The sequence below is a fragment of the Vicugna pacos genome, chromosome 19 (assembly GCF_048564905.1).
Source record: "Vicugna pacos chromosome 19, VicPac4, whole genome shotgun sequence".
NCBI lineage: Eukaryota > Metazoa > Chordata > Mammalia > Artiodactyla > Camelidae > Vicugna > Vicugna pacos.
The window spans coordinates 44,170,860-44,193,300 of NC_133005.1; the positions used below are offsets into that span (position 1 = coordinate 44,170,860).

At 51.9% G+C, this 22,441-nt stretch overlaps 2 long non-coding RNA genes across 9 annotated transcripts in view; one reads left to right on the forward strand and one right to left on the reverse strand.

Annotated features, from left to right (window-relative positions):
- LOC140687484 (uncharacterized) overlaps positions 1-22,441 on the forward strand; it is a 388,836-nt gene that overhangs the window by 49,745 nt on the left and 316,650 nt on the right. The gene's annotated exons all lie outside the window — the stretch shown is intronic.
- Positions 8,835-13,235, reverse strand: LOC140687328 (uncharacterized). The gene is made up of 2 exons (XR_012061536.1): positions 13,178-13,235; positions 8,835-9,088 (listed from the first exon to the last, which is right to left on the reverse strand). It is a non-coding gene; the product is annotated as an uncharacterized lncRNA (long non-coding RNA).

Here is a 22,441-nt window from a genome sequence, read left to right on the forward strand (position 1 = left end):
CCCAGCTCACAGCCACGTGCATCCCGGCCACAGTATCTGTTCCTTAAGGAGGTCACACAGCTCAGCATCACAGCCCCACACTGGAGGATGTGGAAGGCTGCTGTTCTGACGGAGGAAGAACACAGCTTCCAATTTCTCCAAGCTGCTTGGAGCCTCTGTGCTTTACAGTGTTGCTCAGACGTGCTGGCAGGGAGCCGGTGCAGCCTCCTTTCCCTGTTTTCCTGAGGGATCCGCAGTGCTGCCTTCTGGCCTCTGGCTTTGCAGGGCTCTGTAGCAAGCTCAGGCTCCTAACGGGATGCAAGAGACAAAGCAGGCAGAGAGGCACAGAAGTGAGCTGCCGGGGGACCTACCCCCGTGCCGGGCTGGACCAGGGCACCATCCCTGCCCTTTGACCCTGCCGTAGAGGCGATGCAGTGAGGAAACAGGCCTTCCTGCTCCGCTGGCCTCTAGCCTAGAGCCGGACAGGCCCTGGTGAGCCCTTCGGTTGGGCAGCGACGGGGGGAACAAGCACAGGTAGACCTGAATGGGGGCAAAGCAAGTCTCCTGAAGACTCCGAGCAGGGGGACACCTGGAGCCTCTTGGAGGGCTTGGCTGGCAGAGGTTTGCTCTGGCACCACTGCTGCCTGGGCAGAGTGGGCTCCCACACTGCCTGCCAGACATGTCCCTCCTGGGCCCACAGTTTTGGCTCCGTGACCCTGAAGCAGATTTTCAGGCCGTGCGATAAAGCAGAGCGCCTCCATCAGTGCCAGCTCTCGGCGTCTGCCCTGAGCCATGGGAACGTCTCCGCTGCGCCTCCCAAGGCCCCAAGGCTGCGGCTTTCTGCTGCGTGGTGCTTACATCTGCTGTCACCAGCCAGCTGCGGGGTGACAAACAGTCACACTCCGATGACATCCCCCCATGTTCCCAGGACATCTTCAGAGGGAAAGAGTCTCCAATTGTGTGCTTTTTTTCCCTTTCCCTACCAAGACAATGTTCGGTAATTAATGGCATATTTAAGATATGCCAGAAAGTTTTGCGTTTTTCTCCAAGGAGGAATTAAGTGACAGCACGTGCTTAGACACAAGTCCAAACACAGCCTCCTTCCACGCCGGTAATCGGGGGATGTGCTGTAAAGGACTGCAGATTATTTTGCCCTGCTGAGAAAATTCCTTTTTGTTCAGGGCGGAGAAAGTTTTTGACAGTGTGTGCTGCTGCAGAGGCATCTCAGCAAGGCCTTTGTTAAAATTTACTTCTTGTCTTTTATTAATGAGCTTCAGTTCAGGGAGACCATCTTGTGGGAGAATGAAAACCCCGCTGTGGAAGGCAGTTTTTAAGAGTTGGCTGGGATTTGGCGACAAGTGACTCAGCAGCTAATATCAGGGTGTTCTGGCTGTAGAGGGTGGTGGTTGGCAGGGAGGGAGCAGCTGGGCAGATGGTCCTGCAAAGGATGGTTGGCAAGAAACAGACACTGCGCAGGCTCACTGGGACCCCCTGGGTCTGCATTTCCCCCATCCTGTGATTCCCCCAGGATTGCGATAGACTGTCCCAAGTGGGGACGTCATCTCTGGAGCCAGGCAAGCTTGGATTTGGGTCCGATCTCACCTCTTCCTAGCCTGTGACCTTGGGCAAGCCTCAGTCCCCCATCTGTGAAGTGTGGAGGGTGTCCAGTGAGACAGTCCTGCTCGGAGCTCAGCATGGGGCGGCACAGGGCGGGGCTCAGCACATCCCACTGCCCTGGAGTCCACTCAGGCAGGGTCCTCCTCAACCCTACAATTCTTTAGTCTTCTCCTGAAGTCTGTCCATGCAGCCTGTCCATCCTGGAGTGTAGGTTTCCCGGCAGGTCCACGTTGTCTCCAAGTTTGATGACACTTAACCCAGAGAACGTTCATAGGACTATTACTTGGAACAGCCCAGAGAGGAGACAACAGTTGTCCATCAGCTGACAAATGGATTAACAAAATGCAGTCCATCCACACCATGGGATGTTATTCCCCTGTAGAAAGGAAGGAAGCACCGATAGACGCTGCGTCAGGGGTGAATCCCAAAATAGCACGCTAAGGGAAAGGAGCCAGTCCCCAAAGGCCACTTTCTGTGTGATTCTGTTTCCATAAAATGTCCAGAATGGGCAAGTCCGTAGAGACAGAAAGGAGATTAGTGGTTGTCAGGGACTGGGGGAAGGAGGGGGAGGGAGTGACTGCTGATGAGTGTGAGGTTTCTTTTTGGGGTGGTGACAGTGCCCTAAATTAGAGTGTGGTGGCAGATTCGCGGTTCTGAACAGGTGCACCTCAAGTTATTCTGCTTTATTGTGCTTCCCTGAGACTGGGTTTCGTTTTTTACAAAGTGAGTATTTGTGGCAACCCTGCTTCAAGCAAGTCTATCAGTGCTATTTTTCCAAAAGTGTAATTTTAAAATTAAGGAGTGGACATTTTTTTAAGACATAAAGCTATTGCACACTAATAGATTGCACTAAGTGTAAACATAACTTTTATATGCATTGGGAAACCCTAGAATTTGTGTGACTCACTATATTCTGATATTTGCTTTATTGCTGTCTTTTGGAGCTGAACTTAGAATATCTCCAAGGTATGCCTGTAAAAAAAAGATTAAATTGTGTATTTTAAGTAGGCAAACTGTGCTGTATAAATTACATCTTAAGGCTTAACTGAAAATGAATTCCTGTCCTTCACTGTCTGTCTGTCTGCACCGTGTACCACACACATTTTTGAATACTCTGGTTACATTTGTACCCCTTGTACACAATGTATATATTCATGTGCGAGACAGAAAATTATGGAAGAGAAACTTGTACATGCTTACTCTAGACCGATTAATGCAGTGGTTCTCAAACACTGATTCATGGATTAATGTTATTTAATACTGAAATATTTTTTAAAAATAGGACAAAGTAGTTAATAGTATTTTATCAAGGTAATTTTTAGTTTTGACAAATGTGTTATGATTGGGTAAAATTTCATCCCTGCAGGAAGCTGGGAGAAGGGTATACAGGGACTGCGCAGTGTTTTTGCGACTTTTGTGAAAATGTAAAACTTTTCCAGAATGGAAGCTTGCTTAACCCCTCCCCCCAAATAACTAACAACAATAGCAACAAACAACAACAAAATGAGGATGAAGGTAGTGGCTTTAGCAGGAACTCAAAATAAGGGACTATCTTTTATTCTCAAATTATACTCTAACATTTTTGGTGTTAAAGTGTCCTCCTTACGAAGTGGCATTAGATGGAAATTGTATTTATTGTTTCCCACTTGATGACGTGAAGGTACCAATTCTATGTTAGTTCTCCAGAGTTGTAGCGAATGCTGTTGGGATCCTGTTCCCGGTTCTCAGCCTTCACTCTTCCCCTGCTTGGTTGGGACTCTCTGACGCTCACTGACTGCGCTGTCTCCTGAGGCCCCGGGTGAGCCTGAGCCCCAGCGGTCCACATGCAGACCCTGCCCTCTGATGTGCATCGGTCACGTTGGCTCCTTCCTCCCCTGCCTCACTTCCCCACCCTCAGTGTTTGCCGGGGTCACTTCTCAGTAAAGTACCTGCCCTCAGGGTCCCAGCCTTGGTCCGCTCCTGGAGTACCCAAATTAAGACACTTGTGGCTTGTGAATTCCAGATTCTAGGGACCACAGACTAAGCGTAAGACAGAAATATGGACTAGCTGACTTAGCCTCCAGGATGGCCCCGAGCATTTCCCACGCTCAAGGAGGGGGCCGCGGGGTGTGTTCTAGCTCCTTAAAGCGCCACGGCAGAGCCCCGCAGCTGAGGGGCCTAGGCAGCACGAGCCTGCTGTGTCAAGGCCCTGGAGGCTGGGGGTCTGAAGCTGAGCTGCTGGCCGGGCCGAGCTCTCTTTGCAGGCTCCGGGAGCGTCAGTCCTTGCCTCTTCCACCCCCGTCAGTGCCTGCCATCCCCGGCTCTCCTGCGCTCGCCTCCGTCTTGCTTGGCGTCTGATCTCCTTTCCTCACAACCCAGTCACAGTGAAGTAAGAGCCCACCTGCTCCAGTATGACCTCATTTTAACTTAACTAGCTGTGTCTGCAGTGACCCTAGATCCAAGTAAGGCCACATCCTGAAATTCCAGGAGGACATGAGTCTGTGGGAGACCCTGCTGCACCCTGGACAACATGCAGAGAGGAAGAGAGACTAGACCCTGCTGTAAGGAGCTCACAGACTAATGAGCGAACTGAGCAGACGGACCAGCCAGTGAATGATGACAGAGATAAAGACTTTCTAAAACAAGACTCTCAGCTCACATGGGAAGGAAACCTGGCCTGGCCTGGGGAGATGGAGGCCGAAGCGCCAAGAACCCAAGTCAGGCGAGCAAAGCACATTCACAGATGTCCACTCCTGGCAAAGCCAATGCACTGTTCTCAGCTGAGCATCACAGCTATTTCCCAGGCCCCAGGGGTGGGAGCTCCGGGGAGCAGGGGCGGAGGGCCGGGAGCAGAGAGCAAGTGGAGCAGTGCGCAGACATGAGAAATGCTTGATTCCCTGACCTACATTCAGCCAGCAGCTTTCAGCGAGCTCTTCAAGGAGCTTCCCCTGCACCCCCTGTGCCCCCCGCGCGCGCTCACTGAGACCTGGTTACCTGCCGGGGCCAGCGAGGACCCCCAGGGGCCCCTTGGTGCTCCAGGTTCAGGTCTGTTCAGAGAGGACGAATCTAGGAGTGGAGGGGGGAAGGGAGGGGCAAGAAGCCCAGAGGGCGAGCAGAGGGAGAGCAGAGGGAGAGCAGAGGGAGAGCGGGAATGAAGAGAGGGCGAGAGAGACGGAGAAAGCTAAAAAGGAGGGGGTGGGGGAGGGGGAGATCTTTCAAGGGAGCGGAAGTGCCGTTCCACCTGGAGCCAGAGGCTCCGTCCCCTCCCGCCCCTCCCTCCTCCTCCTCACCTCCCTCCTCTCCCTGGACATTCCTGAGTCCCCCCAGTGCACTAGGCAATTGCTTTGCTGGCTGCAAACCGCCAGCAGTGGCTTCACCCGGGAAAACCACATTCAGCCCGGGGCTCCCAGCAGTGAGCAGCCTAAGTAATTGCGTCTGAAGCCCCTTTGCTGTAAGGGGTTGACTGGCATTCATTCCTTCTCAGATGTCGAGATTGATTGCCAAAGAAAGACCAGGAAGTCACACCGGAAGCCCTACTATTGGGGCGAACAGCGTAACTCCCCTGCTGCACCGCAGAGCGCAGAGCGCAGGTTCGGTTCGGGCTCTCGGGGAGGCGGAAGCGTTAGCTATGAAATGACTGCGTGGTGCGGCTCCGACGTGAAAGCGCGGCGCTCAGGACTGCATGAGGCAGTGAGAAAATATAAATGGAAAATTACTGGAGCTGAAATTTTATTGCCAAGTTATTTATCTTTGTTATTACTTTCTGAATCCTTTTGTGCTTTTTGTTCAAGGCAATGGATCGAGGCACTCTTACTTACACTTTAAGCGGAGATTAGCAGGGAAAAATATTCCTCGCAGCACCACCAAATACCAGATTAAGTCTCAGCCATGCCTGTGATTTCTCTCATTACAATGAAATATCTAGAAATGGAAGTAACAATAATAATTTTTTTGAAAGTTCTTTTCATAGACAGTTCACGTGGCTTCCTATTGATGCCACATAGCATTTCTTACTAGAATAGTCACGGTAAGAACAGGGCTCCCGTAAAGACGTGGCCTGGGGTTCCTGATTCCGGCCTCCAGCTCCTCAGGCCAGTGCCCTGACCACTTAGGGAGGTGTGCGGTGCTGACTTAGGTGAGCCACACCAGTAAGATAATACCGGTATTAATAATCCGTCCTTTAATTAATTAATTAATAATGACCCATCTTTTACTTTTTCATAGAGCTGTTTACTTTTCACCATCATAGCCTACATTCTTTTAATTAAAAGTTGCATATGATTTTTATTAAAATGAAAACTAATTTTCTTTGTAAAATAAAAAAATACACACTTAAAACACATGCATACGTAAATGTATATATTGAAATGTTTTAACAAAGGTTGACGTTTTTTACCTTCATTCTTCATGCGATGATTTCCTGCCATATTCAGAGAAAGATAAGTTTTTCTTTTTTAATTCCCTTACTTGATTTTTCACAGTAGTATGCCGAGGGCAGTGGGGCAGTGTCGCTGCTCTGACACTGGAGCACAGGGCTGTCAGAGCGAGGCCTGTCACCCAGCAGCACAGCACCCAAGGCAGGCCGGATGGAGCTCCTGAGAAGTGTTAGAAGTGCAGGTTCTCAGCCTCCCCCTAGAAGACGGTTCTCTCTCCTGAGATTTCAGAAATCTCAGGTTACATCTAGCAACGAGAGCGCAAGTAGCAGTGATGACAGCAGTGGGATTGTGGTCGTTGATCTGTATGCTGAAAACTTATGAGGTGCCAAGGTTTTCTTGTTGTTTGTTCATTTAGCATGTATCATCTCCCTGATTCCTTTAGAAAGTCATTCAGTAGGTGTGAGAGGAGGCTACTTGCCCCTTCTCCCCCCTGTGGGGGATGGGACCCCGACCTGCTCTATCTGAACAGGACACCTCGGGCCGTGGTGATTTGTTTAGGGTAGGAAGGTGCCCCCAGAGGGCTGTATGCCTAGACTATGAGACTTTCAGTAGGGTCATTGGGCTGGGTGGGGTGAAGGTCTCTTCCTCTGAAATCAGAGCTGTCAAGTTCACGTTGTGTCGCCATCCCATCTCATGGAGAAAAAACTGTCACAGTCTGACCCACAGGAAAGTGACAGAGGAGACGGGAGAGTTGGGGACTTGACTTGAGCACAGACTCAGCCCCGTTCAAACCCCCGGGGCCTCCTGAACTTTTCGTGTTTTTCCTATAACTCAGGCTGAGCTCATTTTTGTCATTTGCAGCAGGAAGTCCTGAAAGTGTAATGACGCTCACAACCTCAGTGACAGAGGCTGACCCTGGGAGAGGCAAGGCCCGTTCTTCCCGGTGCCATAGTTGGGAAGTGGCTGGGTCAGGATTCAGAGCCAGGTTTACTCGCCTTGGAAACCTATGCTCCTAACCTCCCCAGCTCACATCAGAGTTAGCACATCAGAGTCACCCCGAGGACTTGCCAGAACACAGACAGCTAGACCCACCCCGGATCTCCTGACTCAGCGGGTCTGGGCTGGTGACTGAGATGTGCATTTCTGACATGTTCCCAGGCTGTGCTGGTGCTGCTGCCCTGGGACCCACTCTGGGACCCGCTGTTGCCCCTAGAGCCCTAGAGCTGGGCACCCGGCCGTGAGGCCCCGGGCACCCAGCTGCTCTCTTTGCCGGGTTTCAGGGACATTCTGAAGGGATGGGTGGTGGGTAGGCTGACTGTTTCTTTCTCGTATTGAATGAAACATTACTAAGCCCTGGATTTTTCCAGCAGTAAATGACTGAAATCTTACTGAAATAAGCCCTACAGAGCAATTAGTCAGTCAGTCAGTCGATAAAAATGTTGTTCCAGTGTTCAGGAAGTACTGAGGCAGAGATGGTGTCAGATGTGGCTGAACCAAGAGGTCAAGGGTTGCTTTTTGGCTGGTGCATCTCTCCTTCTCTCCCCCTCTCTTCCTCTTTCACTCTCTCTCCCTCTCTCTCCCTCTCCCCCACCCTCTCCCTCTCTGGGCTCTGCTTCGGTAACTTGGAGAGCTGTTTGCATGTGGTACAGAAGCTGGCTGGGGCAGCTCCGGTGCCATGAAGGAGTCTTCCCTGCAAATGCCAACAGACAAGTGCCAGGGAGGCTGTACAGGACCAGGCCCAGGGCTTGAGCCCACTTTGGCAACAGCGCTGTCACAGGATCAGGCAGGGTCTGCTACGAGAAGTTGGGGGCTTGAAAACATGCAGGAAAGCCAGGAAGCACTGGTTACTTCCAAACGAAACTGTTTTCTGCAAATTTGTGTTCTAACATAAGAAATAGGGATGGGGGCCATTTAGCAAGGGAAGCGAGGAGTGGATTTCAGAATTACCCCAACAGCTAGTATATTTTGGAAAAGGAGCTAAAGAGATGGTGAAAACCTTGAGAACAGTCCTCTGGGAAGCCTGTGGAGGGCAGAGTAACAGCCTCCAAAGATGTCTACTCTAGTCCCTGGGACCTGTAAATATGTCACCTTACGTGACAAAAGGCACACTGGAGATAGGATTAAAATGAGGACCTGGGATGGGAGATTATCCTTGATTAGCGGGGGGCTCGGTGCAATCTCATGACCCCTTAAAGGTGGATGAAGAAGGCAGAGAAGAGTGTTCAGAGTTGAGATGAAGAGGAGAGAGAGATTGACACCTCTAGAGGGACTCAGTTCACTTGCAGCCCTGAAGGTGCTACATCAGGGAGCTGTGAGCCCAGGTGTGCAGGTGGCCCCAGGGAGCTAGGAAGGGCCTTCAACTGACAGCCAGCAAGGAAGTGGGGCCTCTGCTCCAGCAACACGAAGGGTATCCTGCCAGCACCATGATGAGCAGGAATGCTCTTCTCGTTGAGACCAGTGCGAACTCTGCCTCCAGAATGAGGAGGTAATACATGATGTTGTCTGAGTCCCTGCGTCTGTGATCATTTGCTACAGTAGCAGCAGAAAACTAATACAGAAAAAGACCCATGCTGCATCACATCGAGAGAGATGAGCTGGGCTGCAGATTCTGGCTCTTTGTCTCAACTGGGTGTGCCTTGGCCTCTTAGAGGCTCAGCCTCCCTGCCTCTAACATAAAGAATGGTACGACCACCTCCTGGGGTTGTGTGTTCGCTGGTTAAGATTATCCTTTAGCACAGCATCTGGCACATACAAAGTGCTCAATGACTGTTGGATTGAGAAGTGAGGGAAACAGAGCTCCTGAATAGGTTTTGGATTTTTAAAAAATAGATAAACTAGGTCAAAAAGAAATATAGCTTGAATATATGTTGCAGGCTAATTCAGTTTTGAAGTCTTTTGAGAGCTTTTATATTTTCATCACTGTACAGTTGTGGCATGCTGGAAATACTCCCAAATACATTGAAATTTCATTAGAAGGTAACACGCAAGTCCACACCTTATTTTTCTTGAAAGAAAGGGGATGCAAAAGGAAGGCAGCAAGGAGCACATCATTTTAAAACTCCACTTCCAAAGCATCCACTTGGTGACATTTAAAATAGCAACAGGTCCACACGCCTCAGCTGCGGTGTCGCAGGAAGCTGAAAACCAAGCACGAGAACACGGGATTATTCCTGTGTGAAAAGGGGAATCTTGTAAGAGCTCACACTTGCATGTTCCCCATTTCTTACAGCTGGATGTGGGGTTCTCCTTCAGACTGCTTTTCCTTTTCACTCACACGCACACACACCACAGTCCTTTACCCAACTTGTTTATTCTTGTCTTTTTGGAAGGACATAGAAACTCGGCATCTTGGGGTGCAAGTCCTAGCTCTACCCCTGGCCAGGGCTTGGCCATGGGCTGGTTCCCTGCCGGCCATGTGTCTCTGAGCCTGTGAGCCCGCCTGTCACATGAGGGTGGAAGCGGTGACTGTCGGACTGGTGGGGCTCTTGGAGGGGGCACTCGGAGCCAGCTCCTCCCTCTGCAGGCTCTGCTGTTTCTGTCGCCTGCACTTGCCCCATGCGCCTGGCCTCTGACTGTGCCACTGTTTCTGACCCCAGTGCTGCCTAAGTTAATCGAGGCCCAGGGACTACGGATCTCATCAGCCTGTCCTTTACTTTTTAGCTCCTTTTCTCTCCATGACTTAGTTGCTCTTGTTCTAGGAGTGTGTTCACCTTGAATATTCCCCATCTTCTGCCTTGCCCCCTCCCCCCGCCTCATGCCCTGAGTGTCTAGAAGTCCTTGTCCTCAGTCCACTCGGCCGGGCCAGGCTCACACATATGCCCTTACAGAACGGATCTTTGCTCATTGGTTTACTAACATAAAACCATTTTCTAAGTCACTATTACAATAACAATGATCATTGCAATTGAATTGCAATTCAAGGCGCCTTGTAGTGTTTCAGTGATTGTTTTATCTCTCCGTTACCAATGCTGTTAATAACTCTTGAGGGTTCTGTCCATCATCTACTCCGATTAGCTACGAGTCATCCACAGTGGAAGCAGGAGCTCCCCCACAGAGCCCTGTCCACGGTGCGAGTGCCCTTGGTGACATCCTCATCAGCTTCTGTTTGAGCCCTGGACTGTCCCCACGTCCACCTGTCCAGCGGCCCCTGGGGAGCTCTCCAGCCTGGCAGCATCTCAGGCCCGTCAGCAGGTTCCCTTTGACTTGACATCTCCCTCTCTTCTGATGGGCTGAGGTCAGCCCCAAGGTCAGTCTGTTGGAGGTGAGCTGGGCGTCTGCGGGTCTGCACAGAAAGACCGGGCCCAGCTCAGCCCGTCTCTCTCCAGGGCTTAGGGCGTCTGAGGGGCCGCCACAGCAGACCTGCAGGGGCCCTCCTTGGGATTTAGGGTCTCTGAGAGAGGACTTGAGGGCTGGAAGGAATCACCACAGGGGATGAGGGGCCCGAGACAGGGAAGGCTGGAGGCTGGTAAGGAGCAAGGGGACCAGTGTGGCCTGGGGGGTGGGAAACAGCCAGAGAGGCACAGCCTGGGGGCTGGGAAGGTGCTGGTTTGTGCCGAGACCGATGTGAGCAGCAGGGAGTGGGGCCAGGGGAGCGCAGAAGGGTGACTGTGGGCACCCGGGCCGTCCAGGGACAGAGTGACCCCTCAAATTTAGCCTCTGTGTTTCCTGATGACCCTCAGATCATGCTGTGGACAGAGTGTCTGTGCTTCTCTCTCACGCTCATCATCGACCACTGCGGTCATTCCGTGGCAGCAACACACACGCACGGGGGCTGGGCCAGCACTTCTCAGCCAGGGATGATTCTGTCCCCAGGGGACACTTGACAGTGTCTGGGGACATCCTGCTTGTCACCACTGTGTGTGTGTGTGTGTGCGCGCGCTCCTGGCATCTAGTGGGTAGAGGCAGGGATACTTCTAGGCACCCTACCGTGCCCAGGACAGAGCCCGGAAACAGACCCGTCTGTCCCAATGTCGGCAGTGCCAAGGTTAGGGAGCCTTGAGCCACACACTAAATACGCAGTATTCTTTGCTTCATTGAATCCTATTAGGCATCCTGTTAAGAATATGGTTCCCATTTTACAGCTGGGGAAACTGAGACGTGGGGGCATTGTCCCGAGTGCCTCAGCTGGTGGGTGGAGCAGGGATTTGAATCCGGGTTTGACCTGCAGCTTGTGCTTGTAGTGGTGCAGGACTCTCCCTGGCAGGGCGTCTGGCACATAGCAGGTGTTCTGCAGAGTGGGGAATGAGAACAAGGGGAAACCTCCCTTGATTTTGAAGTGCAAGCTCTTTGGGATGCGCCGAGTATTGCTTTGTGTCTTGCTCTGCACCAGACACTCTCAGGCTTTTCCTGTGGGATTTGCTCAGTCCGTCTCCCCCCGAAATCATTCAGAACGTTGTCAGTACCTCCCCTTACTCATCAACAAACCCTCGGACAGGCAGGCCAGGAGTTAGGACAGCTCCTTGTCAGATTCCAGGAAACTGGGATTCAGCGGGCAGGTGACCTGCCAAGTATCACCCTTGTCCACGGGACCTGCGGGCTCCAGACATCTCAAGTCCCCCTCTCCGGGGTCTCTGGTAGAATGTGCTATGGCTGCCTGTGATCTTCGAAGGTCCCTGGCATTTGAGACACCAGCAGGCAGCTGCTGGGTCACAGAACAGAAGTTTCTGGACCTGCTATGTGGCAGGGGAGCCTGGTGACCCACTGATGCAAGAGGATGTGGGCGGGGGTCTGACTTGATGGCCATATGTGTGGATTCAGTGTGGCAAACATACATGGCCGACTCGCTCTACCCAACTCCTGTGTTCCATTTTGCTCAAGCGCACTTGCAAATGGGACACCTTGATGGTGATCACAGGGGACACTTTGGCGGGGGGCTCAGGAGGATCCAAACGTGAGTTCTGTGTGTGTGGTTCCAGTTTATCCGCTGAACGGGGCTGGTGTGGACACTGGGACAGGACATTAAGAGCACTGAGGCGGCTCATGGTGACCTCTGCACATTTCTTAATGTTCAGGTTGCAGACTGTCACTGAGCCTTCAGGCCCTGTTCGGGCACTGGGGATACTTACGTGCATCCTAGAGGGCCCTGCCCTCCATGGGTGTGCGGGCTGTTAAAAGGGATGTGTTGCAAGTGAGGAGCTGCAGGGAGGCCTCCCCCCAGTCCCGAGCCCTGCTCACCGGCCCCTCTTCCGGGGCTGCCTGCTTCCTTCCCCTCAGCTGGGTGTCACCGGCAGGTCTGTCCCCCGCCGCCCAGCAGGCTCTGGGCTTCCCGAGCCCTTTCTGTCCCACCACTCCACCCCCTACTCCCGGTAAAGGCCTCCTGACTTGCTCTGTCCTGGCTGTGAGCTGCCTGCGGGTGGGGCCTTTGCACTGCGGGCAGCCGTGCTGTTTGCTGAATGAATGAAGGAAAGCACCGACGTGGTGTGGAGGCTCCAGCAAAGCTCGCTGCAGAGGGAGAGCGTGAGTCCATGTCCAGCAGCCTTTCCTGCAGAAAGGGAGGACTCTGGGTGCCAGGCATCAGCCTCACCCACACTGGGAGGCTGTAAGGTCGCCGCGAGTGTGGGGCACGGCAGCCGGGTAACCCTGTGAGCCAGCAGGTGGGCAGGAGGGCTTCACCCACTGAGCAAAGTGAGTCCACCCATGAGCCACACGTGGGCCGGTGGCTCGTCATGGTTGGGATTTTCAGCCGCAGAAAGTCCTCCACTTCCTGCTTTAGATGAGAAACCCAAGGGTGTTCCCTCCTCCTCCACAAGGCAGGTGCGTTATGTGATGTGGGGTCCGGGAGCCCCCTCCAGTGTCCCTGAAATCATCCCTCTGGCTACACTGACCCAGTCTCCCTGGGAGACCCACCTGCTTCCCTGCCAACGCGCCCAAACACAACCCAGGGGAAAAATCAAACCTCTTGGCTGCCGTTGCTAAGAATTCTTGTTACCAAGAAAATCCATGCATATAACATAAACTGCTGGTTTTTTTTTTTTTTTAAGAGGACAAAAATCAGGGTTAAGTTTGGGTTTCGGCCTCCTACAAAAATATACTAGAAAAAAATGTGAGGTTTAGTAGAAGGAAACACACAGACAGGATCACAGGAAAGGCTTAATAGCTAGGTTTTGTGTGGCAAAAGCTGTGGCCACCGTGAGATCAGCTTCTCTCTCTCTTTCTCAGACACGCACACACGCACTCCCTCTCTGTCTCTCTCGCTCTCTCCCTTCTGAGTCTCTGCCCCATTTCACCTTCATCTTTTGAAATGTGTCTTTTCTTCCCAACCACGCTCATGGTTGCCATGCAAACAGCAGAACCCACTCTAGCTCAGAGGTAGTTTCAACATAATGGGGATTTCTTCGAGGAACTTGGTGAGCTCATGAAATCCCTAGGAAGGTCGAGACTTGGGATTAGAAGCCCCACTTGGGACCCCTGGACGGTGATGCTCACTGCACCATGACCTCGCTACTGCTCTTGGTGGAGCCCCGGGCAGGCGTCCTGCGGTGAGGACAGGACACGCTGTGGGCCCTGCCAGTCCTGTGTCGGGTGAGGACCGGAGCCCATGGTCCTCCGCTCACGGCCATGGCTCAGCGATAAGTGCCCAGGCTGCCTGTGGCTGACCGTGAGTCTCTGACCTTTACTGAAGTCCTGCTGGGGGCCTGAGAGCAGGGGTGTGGGGGTGCCTGTTGTCACTTAGCCTGTGGGCTCATCCGCCTTGGCTTGCGCGGGGCTGTGTCCTGCGGCGTCTGTGCCTGATGTTGTATGTCTTAGATTAATTCCTGATATGGTCATTTCATCGGGATAATTCTATCAAGATTTTTTTCTCTTGTCTTATGACTTGCTTTCTTGGTTACTTTATTAAAATTTAAAATATCTTGGTAAGGCCACTTCTTTTCTTGTGACAAAAGTACAGCTCTTCCAACTTTGCCCTTGACAACTTGCAGACCAAACTATTCTGGCTTCGCTGGGAGAGTGGGGCAGAGCTCAGGGGGGAGGGTTGTTGAGGGCAGACTCTTACCTTTTAGTCTAAATGTTTCTGTATGGATTTAATTATTTGTAACCATCAGAAACTATTTTGTTGAATTGTTTTAAGCAATAAAAGATGACTTCTAGACCTGGTAATATTTTTTTTTCTTACAACCTTTTTCAAGAGCAGTCCTTTGCTTTCCGAGATGTAGATATGTAACAAGACTTTTGTGAAATAAATTTTAAGAAGTGCCCATTAAAAAAATTGACTAATAGCTCTTCCTCCAGGGAAAATAATGTGGATAGCAAAGCTGCATGCAATTCAGAAATATGCCTTAACAGAGGTTTTTAAGGCCACTTGGCCTAACTGCCTTTTACAGCTAAAATGGGGATTTTTATTGGGTTCTGCTGGATTGTCCAAGGGTGCAAAGGTACAGCTGCCAGCTCCCATATATACATGCAGAGAGAGACTTAGTGCAAGCAAATGACTTCCATCTTGGCCATCACTGAAAACCATAAGAATGGATAATTTATGAAAACCTGGGCAGTTTTTTGGTGGTTAGTTGGTGACTGGCTTTCTGAAGAAGGACTAACAGAGCAAGGAGACAGAGAAAATCCTGTATTTGGTCTCACCAAGAGTTAAATCCTTATCTAGGCAGGTGTCTGCCTCTTGCAGGTAGGCAGGTAAGCCAGTCATGGAGGCAGGACACCTAGGGATGGAAAATGAGCCGAGCTTGGAGAGTGACCCCTGGTGGACGGAGAGCCTCCCTGCACGTCACAGACATCCCTAGGGGAACCGACCTCCTCCCACCTGACCTCCTGCAGGGCCCTCCTCCCTCCCCTCTCCGAGCCCCGCATTCCCTGCACTCCTCTCTCACCTAGTCAGCCAAAAAGAAGTGCATCCCTGAAGCTACAGTAGCCAAAACACTGCAAGTTCTCTCCCTCTCCACTGCCCCCCCAACTCCTCCACTCACAAATGAGACGTGTGTTTCTTAGATACGAATCTGAAATTAATGCATTCGAGTTTGGTTCCTCAGGGAAAAAGTGGGATAATCAGCAAATGTCAAAATGTTTCCTCCAGATTTCTAAATGAGTGGAAAATACAACAATGTAGTTCCCCTGGGGAGTTGCCTGGCCACCCATTTCTTCCACCAACATGATGAGTCTGTGCTGTTTCCTAGAGTAAACCCACTTGGGGATATTTTATGCTGAAGGTCTTGGGCCCAGAGGGAGACACCATCCCTTTCACAGAGGAGTCCTGATTCCCAGGGATCTAAGGCAGCACCCCCGGGCTCCAGGCACTTCGCTTAGTCATGATCTCAGGACTGTCCTGTCTCTCTGCAGGTCTGGGAGACCCCCAGCCACTACCCGGCATTGGGCTACTTCTCTGGGTAGCACTGGTTAACCTCCAGGATCTAATAGGGCTGGAAATCTTTATTGGAATTATCCAAGCCATTACCTCGCTCACTGTGTTAGCTCTGCCCTCAAGCGCTCTTGACTGCGTATCATGGGGATGGAGTGCTTTGTCGATTGGAACTCAAGCCTTCCGATCTTAATTAGAGATGTGCCAAAGTACCTGAATTTAACAGAGAAGGTTGGCAGACAGTTCTCTCTCCTCTTGCATTTAATGTCTTCATTACTGATTACTGTCCATACCATGCAGAATGAAACATGCTCTGCAGAAAAGCACGAAGGTTGACGTGCAGCTACATCTGCAGGGCAAGTTCCACGCAGAGCTCTGCCCTGTTCGCAACACGGAGCCAAGATGTCAGCATGTCCCCCAGCCCCTCCCTGTACTCCACCCAGCAGCCTGGCCTGGCAGGCCCAGGAGGGGCCGACACCTAGGCGGGGAGATGCATTATTCACGGGCTAGCTCCCAGCCACAGATAACTCAATATTCTGCTCTCAGTCTTTTCCAGTGTTATCGGTATTCATCTTCGCCTTTTGTAAAGAAGGCTGCTAAGTAATTGTTAAATAGCTCTTGTGCTCCCTGAATAAATTGGAGATACAGAAAAATAATAGAAGTATGATTGCAACATATTCATTTGGTTGTATTTGCCCTGATTTAGTGGCGCATACACAGCAGACAGAGCTGTAGGGTTCCAGAATTCCTGAGGAGGGTCCAGGCCACACCTCGCTTTCCAACAGAAAGGTTTCCTCTGACATCAGTGACCCGTAACGTTCCCTAATCATGCGCCATCCTGCCACGGGGACCACTCGTACCATCAGCGACTACTTCTCCACCAGAGAACCAGGCAGTGATCCCATTCACGTGGAAATTCTGCCAGCCTTATTCTCCTGTTTAAGCTAAAACATTTCCGTTTGAGACAGGAACATTTTAACTATCACATCCGTATGCTTTGCAAAGTGAAATTCGCAGGTTCAGATCTTCCCAGTCCAAGCAATGGCTTGTGAGCACAGTACTTACAGCTGGAGGAAACTGTTTCTGTAACACTCGGTGGGAAGGAATAAACAGGGTTTTGAGAAGAAAGGTAAAGTGTTTCCAGAGATTCCATGAGGAGAGAGGAATAAGGAAAACAGTAACTGTTTCCAGGAAAATTCACCCGGCAAAGCAACACCCGCTTTAGCTTTTACACAAAAGAGAACATTTCAGGGAGAGTGATTTAGACCATGGGCTCTGGGCTCCATCATTCTTCCTCCGGAACCAAGTACTGGCTGAACTTGGGGCAGATCAGGGGCCACATCCCCTTCCTCCAAGCACTGGGGCTCCCAACAGGAAAGAAAGCAGGTGCTTTGGGAGGAGAGCTCCTGGCTCAGGCGGGGACCTCCCCAGGTTTTTAGGTGGAGCACGGGAGGGAGGGTCAGTGATGGACGAAGGTGACCCTGGGGGTGCAGTGGAATCCTGCCAGCCTGCTCTGTGTTCCAGCTCCGCCCTCACATTGTGGGGCTTCTGCTTGCCCTTGGCCTTGAGCTGCCACTGATAAACTCAGGCACTTGACACTGTGTATACTGAGAGCTTAATCCACGACTCCCCGGTCACAGAGAGGGCACAGATATTTATAAGCACATGTGTCTATTAAGTAACTCGTGGAGGCCAGTCTCTTGCTCTCAAACTTGCCTTTATAGTCCTGGCTTTTTGGTCACGCTGAGTTTGTCATTTGTGCCAGTCCTTCTCCTGTCCCTTGGGACCCTGCCCTATGCTGCGCTTCTTCTGTGCTGGGACATCTTAGTTTTTCCTGGTCCCCTCTTTCCCCTCCTGGTCCCCGGCCATCACTCCTTCCAGGCACGTGCCTCTCTCCTTGCTCTGCTCGCTGCTCACAGCTCGTACTTGTGGCCCTCTCTTCACCACTGCCTGCTCCTTGGCATCTTGTTTTAGACGCTGTCACATCAGTCCAGCCCTGAACCTCCACCAGCCTCCATACATCTTTGCACAGGTGGGCTGTAGACACCCGAGACCCACAGGCCCGAACGCATGGGATCTGCCAAATTGATTTCTCCCGCGACTTCTGAGACCTTTAAATAGAATCTTGGCTCTCCCACTCGCCCCACAGGGATGGATGCATGCAGCACGTGGATTTAAACAGCGGTTCTCAAGCAGCAGGGTTTCTCCCCCTCCCCCACGGGACAGCTGGTAGCGTCTGCAGACATGATTGTCGTGAGTGGTGACACCAGTGGGTGGAGGTCAGTGATGCTGCTGACATCCTACGGCGCGCAGCTTGGCCACCCACAGAGCTCCACGCGGGCCACAGTGTCCACAGTGCCAAGGCTGACAAGCCCTGCCTCTGGGGTTGCCCTCCTACAGCATGATGTTACCTCCCGTGGGACTCATCACCTCATCTGGAAAACAGATACTGACAGCTCTCACCTCATATGGTTCTGAAGGATCAAGTGAAATAACATGTATCAGGTCCCCAGCAGGGTCGTTGCGGGTACAGGTAGAAGGGCACACCTGGTTGCCGACGTGGTCGTTCTTGTTTGGCTTTTCAAAATCCCAGGTGCACAACCTCACCTCACTCAAGTGTCTGTTCCACGTCCGTGGTCCACTCAGGACCCTTCCGGTCAGACTGCTGTCCAGCTCTCTTGATGGGCACCCGCAGCCGGGCAACACCACCTGGCCTGAGCCAGTCCTGGGCCGTGTAGGACCTTCTCCGACTGATCGCGGATTCTTCAGGACCTCTCTCACCCATGCCTGCCACTCTGTCTCAGGCCCTGTGGGGCTGGTGTGAGAGCGACCACCAGCTCCTCCCTCCCTGTGTGTCCACTCGCCTGACCTGGCCGTCGGAGCTGGCGTCTCCTCTCAGCTCTGTGCGCACGCCCTGGGGAGGGGGGTGCGGGGTGTGGAGCAGGGCGGGCCTCCCTCCTTCCCCTGAGTCTTCCCTGGTGCGGGCCCTCCTCACCTGGTGAAGACACCCTTCATGAAGACTTGAGGGGCAAGTTACTGAGTGATACTGTGACCCCCAAGAGCACTAATGTTGCCTCGTGCTTGGAAATGACCTCGGGCAGAAAAGCTGCCTGTGTTACCTGACGTCAGAAGCTGCCCGACACCGCGTGCTGGCACAGAGACCCTCCTGCTGCGCTTCCGCTCCCCCAGCGCGCTGCCTCCTTCCCACCGACCGTACCGGGCTGGCTCTGGGCCCGCTGGGTCCCAGGTCCTCAGGACCCTCTTGTTCTGCTGAATACCAGCAGGTTCCCCGGTCTTGGCTCACCTGTCACCTCCTGCCACCGCCCTGCGTGAGCATCTTACAGAAAGGCGCCTTTTCCTAATCTCTCTGCGTCGTGTTACCAGGTCATAGTGTCACCATCTGACAGTGCCTCACTGGTGTGTCCGCTTGTGCCCTCTGGGAGCTCTGCCGTGGGAGCAGGTCCCAGGCTGTCCTGTTTACTCATCAGTGTGTCCAGAAGACTCATCCCCATCCCCGAGCTGATGGGGCCTGGCTACTCACTTGATCAGGACCAACCAGCCAACTTTGGGATGCACCTGACTGGGTAGCCCAGGTCCTCCCCTTGAGTTATCAGCTGGTGTCATCCAGGAGGGAGGCTGGACGCAAGGGCATCCTTAGAACACATGGACGGGCCTGGAGTCTCGGAGCTTTCTGGATATGTAAGTGTATTTCCTTCCTGCCCAGGCTGGTTTGATTGAGAGTTCCTGAGACTGGCTGTTGGCAGGCAGTACCCAGTGCCTGGCACAGAGCAGATGCTGGGTGTCTGAGGGCTGGAGCTGCGCCCCAGGCTCTGGGGAGACAAACAAGTCATTCTTGCTCCTGTGCAGGGACTGGCAGCAGCTGGCCGGGTCAGGGGAGTGGCCCCCACATTCGTTGTAAGGGCCACCCACTCCGAAACATCTGGGAGAAACAAAAGGCACCTCTTTTAAGCCCTAAGCACTCAGCCTCTTAGGGTGGAGAGCTCCCATCCTGAGAATGGGTGCAGAACAAAGATGTATTTCTGGAGTGCAGCTCTGAGATGTTCCCTTCTCACTGGCAGCTCCCTGGCACCCAGTAGAGGCTAATGAAAATGCACGTTCATCCCCGGTTCCTCATGTAACTCATTCCTTTCCAGCAGTGCAGAACGTAGTATCTTATCCCTGGATTTCAGGCAGAGACGGGCTTTGCCTTTCCAGAAAAGAGACTGCAGTGCTCGGACGTGTGTGATTGAATCTGGATGTAACTTGAGTCAACGTTTTAGGGTCAAAGTGTATTGCATCCCTACAAGCCTTGGACTTGGAGGCAAGAGCTGCCTTTCTGACGAGCTGAACAGAAGGCAAGCTAGTTAAGGCCCTTGTTGGATAAGTGACAATCGGTCATCTCTCAGAACTCCAGGAACCCGCGTAAATCAGGTGAGGCATAGAGGGCTCCGATGGAGTCTTGTCTCATGGAGCTTGACAGTCCAGCACCATGGAACTAGGACTGACAGCACCAAGCCACGAGTTATTCCTGCATAATGATGCCCTTTGAGACGAAGACAGAAGCTGTCATTACTTCATTACTGGGCTGTCTCTTATTTATTCTGGGCCTGCTCTGCAGACTCCACAAGAAAACATTTTCTTTCTCCCGCATGGAGGACCGCCTCCATCAGGCAAAAATGGTCTGCTTCCAATCAGAGAGCTCACAAATCAGTTACTTCCCCCAGGGCGGTGAAAACTCCCAGAGGTCATCGGAGGCTGCGCCGAGGGAAGGCGTCTGACTTACCTCTCCTTGGTGCATCAGCTCCGAGCATCTGTGCTTTCACAGTAGCCTCGCTGGTGGGGCTTTCACCTTTTCCCGAGAAGGGGCTCCTTCTGATTTCCCTGAAGTCTCATGACTGTGGATGAGAAACTTCAGAGATCCGCCAGCCAAGGGCACCGCCTCTGGGTCCTCCTGAGAGGAGACTGTGGCAGCAGGGAGCGCCGTGGGAGATACGCATGGTGCTGGTGATGCCTGGGGACCTGGCCATGGCAGGGCTGGCTTCCTACCCATCCTTCCGGGGCCCCCTTAACACGGACGTGCCATTTGGCTTCTCATTCCTCCAGGTGGTCTCAGTGTGTGAGGGGATGTCACAGGCATGTAGATACCCAGGCTGTGCATCTTGTCAGCGAGACAAACTGAGCAGTTCTTAGGGGAGTGTTTTAGGAGAGCAGTGGGGAGGGCTGGCTGTCCTGGTACGGGAAGCGTGCGGTTAAGGTGTGAAGGAAAAGCCCAGCTGGGCTAACAAGATAACTCACAAATCTAAATGTAACAAGTGTCAGATTACTGATCTGAGTTCTGCTGGGCTAACTCATAAATCTGAAGTTTAGTGTCAGTCTATTGGGCTAACGAGCTAAGTCACAAATCTAAGTGTGATAAGTGTCGGTTTACTGATATAAGTTCTGCCGGGCTAACTTGTAAATCTAAAGTTTAGTGTCAGTTTACTGGGCTAACAAGCTAACTCGTAAATCCAAGCTCAACAAGTGTCAGTAACGTGATCTGTACCAAATTGATAAGCTCCAGTGTACTGATTCCTTGCTTTTTGTTGTTTGAGCCTTATTGGCTAATAGTCCCATACTTGTAATTAACCCTATAAAACCTCATATGCACATCTTGGAGGTGCTCAGAGCTTCGGAGCAGAAGCCCCTCTGAGCCCGCCAGCGTAATAAATCTGAGTACTCCAACCCTCCCAGTGGTGCTTGTTTCTTGGCTGGCCTGTCATTTCCGTAACAAAGGAGCAGAGGGGCTCCTCCCAGACTGGCTGCTGCCTGCCTGCTTCTGCCTCTCCCGGCTGGGGCCTTGATGCCTTTGTCCTTCCAGAGCAGACTGGGTTAGAAACCACAAACGGTCTTTCTAACCCTTCTGAAGTCTGCAGAGTTGAAGATCGAGGTGCCTGCAGATTTGGTGTCTGGTGAGAACCCCCCTCCTGGTTCATAGATGACTGTCTTTTTGCTGTGTTCTCACGTGTAGGAAGGAGTTTGGGAGCTCTGTGGGGTCTCTTTTATAAGGGCGCTAATCCCATTCGTGGAGGCTTGAACTAATCACTCCCAAAGTTCTCACCTCTGCATGCATCGCCTTAGGGGTCAGAATTTCAACATAGGAATTTCAGACCATAGCACCTGGAAATGTTGGCTCTACCTGTCTCAGTTTCCCATCTGTGGATGGGGCGAAGACACTGCCTACATCCTAGGGCTGTTGTGAGGAGCCAATAATTAAACACATATAAGATGCAGGTTGCCGAGCACAGTCAGAAATGCCAGCCTTAACTTTTCATAGGTCATTGGACTGAAATGTTGAATCGAAGTCTTGACAGAGGAGAATAAAAACACTCCCATTTTAGGACCCATTCTGTTGTTGCTGGACACTAAAAATGAATGTGCATTTTATCTCCAGGGGTAATTCAAGCCCACGGGAAATTACAACTTGACTTTACCCAAATTTTGCACTTCCTCTATGTCTTCAGGAATAATCCACTTGAATACAGTGGGGTCCTCTTCACAAGTGAGCCCTTGCCCTAGACAGAGCTTATGGCTTAGAAATTCTTAGTCCAACCTGGTCCAGCTTCTCCCTTGGAGAGTCCAGAGGGTAGAGAGTAAATGAATCTTGCAGACAGCTTGCAATCTTTGTGATCTAGTAAACTCAGTGGTTTCTTAGAATGGTTTCTGCACCAGAATCTGGGATGCTGGATTTAATGACAGTCCTGGCAAGAAGAAGCACTGATTTCTTTTAGAGACAGCTTCCAACATGTCCCTTGAGGGCTGGCTGGTGATGACATGCAGAGTAGGTTCGTCTCTGTTGGGAGAAGGCTGGAGCAGCATTAACTTGAAAACAAACAGTAACAACGCACCTTCAAGATCCAAGATGCCAGCTGGGCGCAGTGGAGCATGTAAGGGGTTTCAGAGTTCAGACGTCGGAGATTTAGGCTCATCTTAGTGAAAACTCACCCAGCTCAGTCCTGCTTAGTGGGAACCTTGAGAAGGTCGCACCTTAAGAACTGCTGACATGCTTATTCCAAATTTCAAAGCTATGGGTCGTATCCCAGGAACCCAGGACTGCAGTGACCTGGCACTTTGGGCTCAGATACCTGGGAGGCGTTACTGAGGGGTGGAGAAAGCCAGGACAGGGGAGAAATGGAGCGGGAGCTGGGTG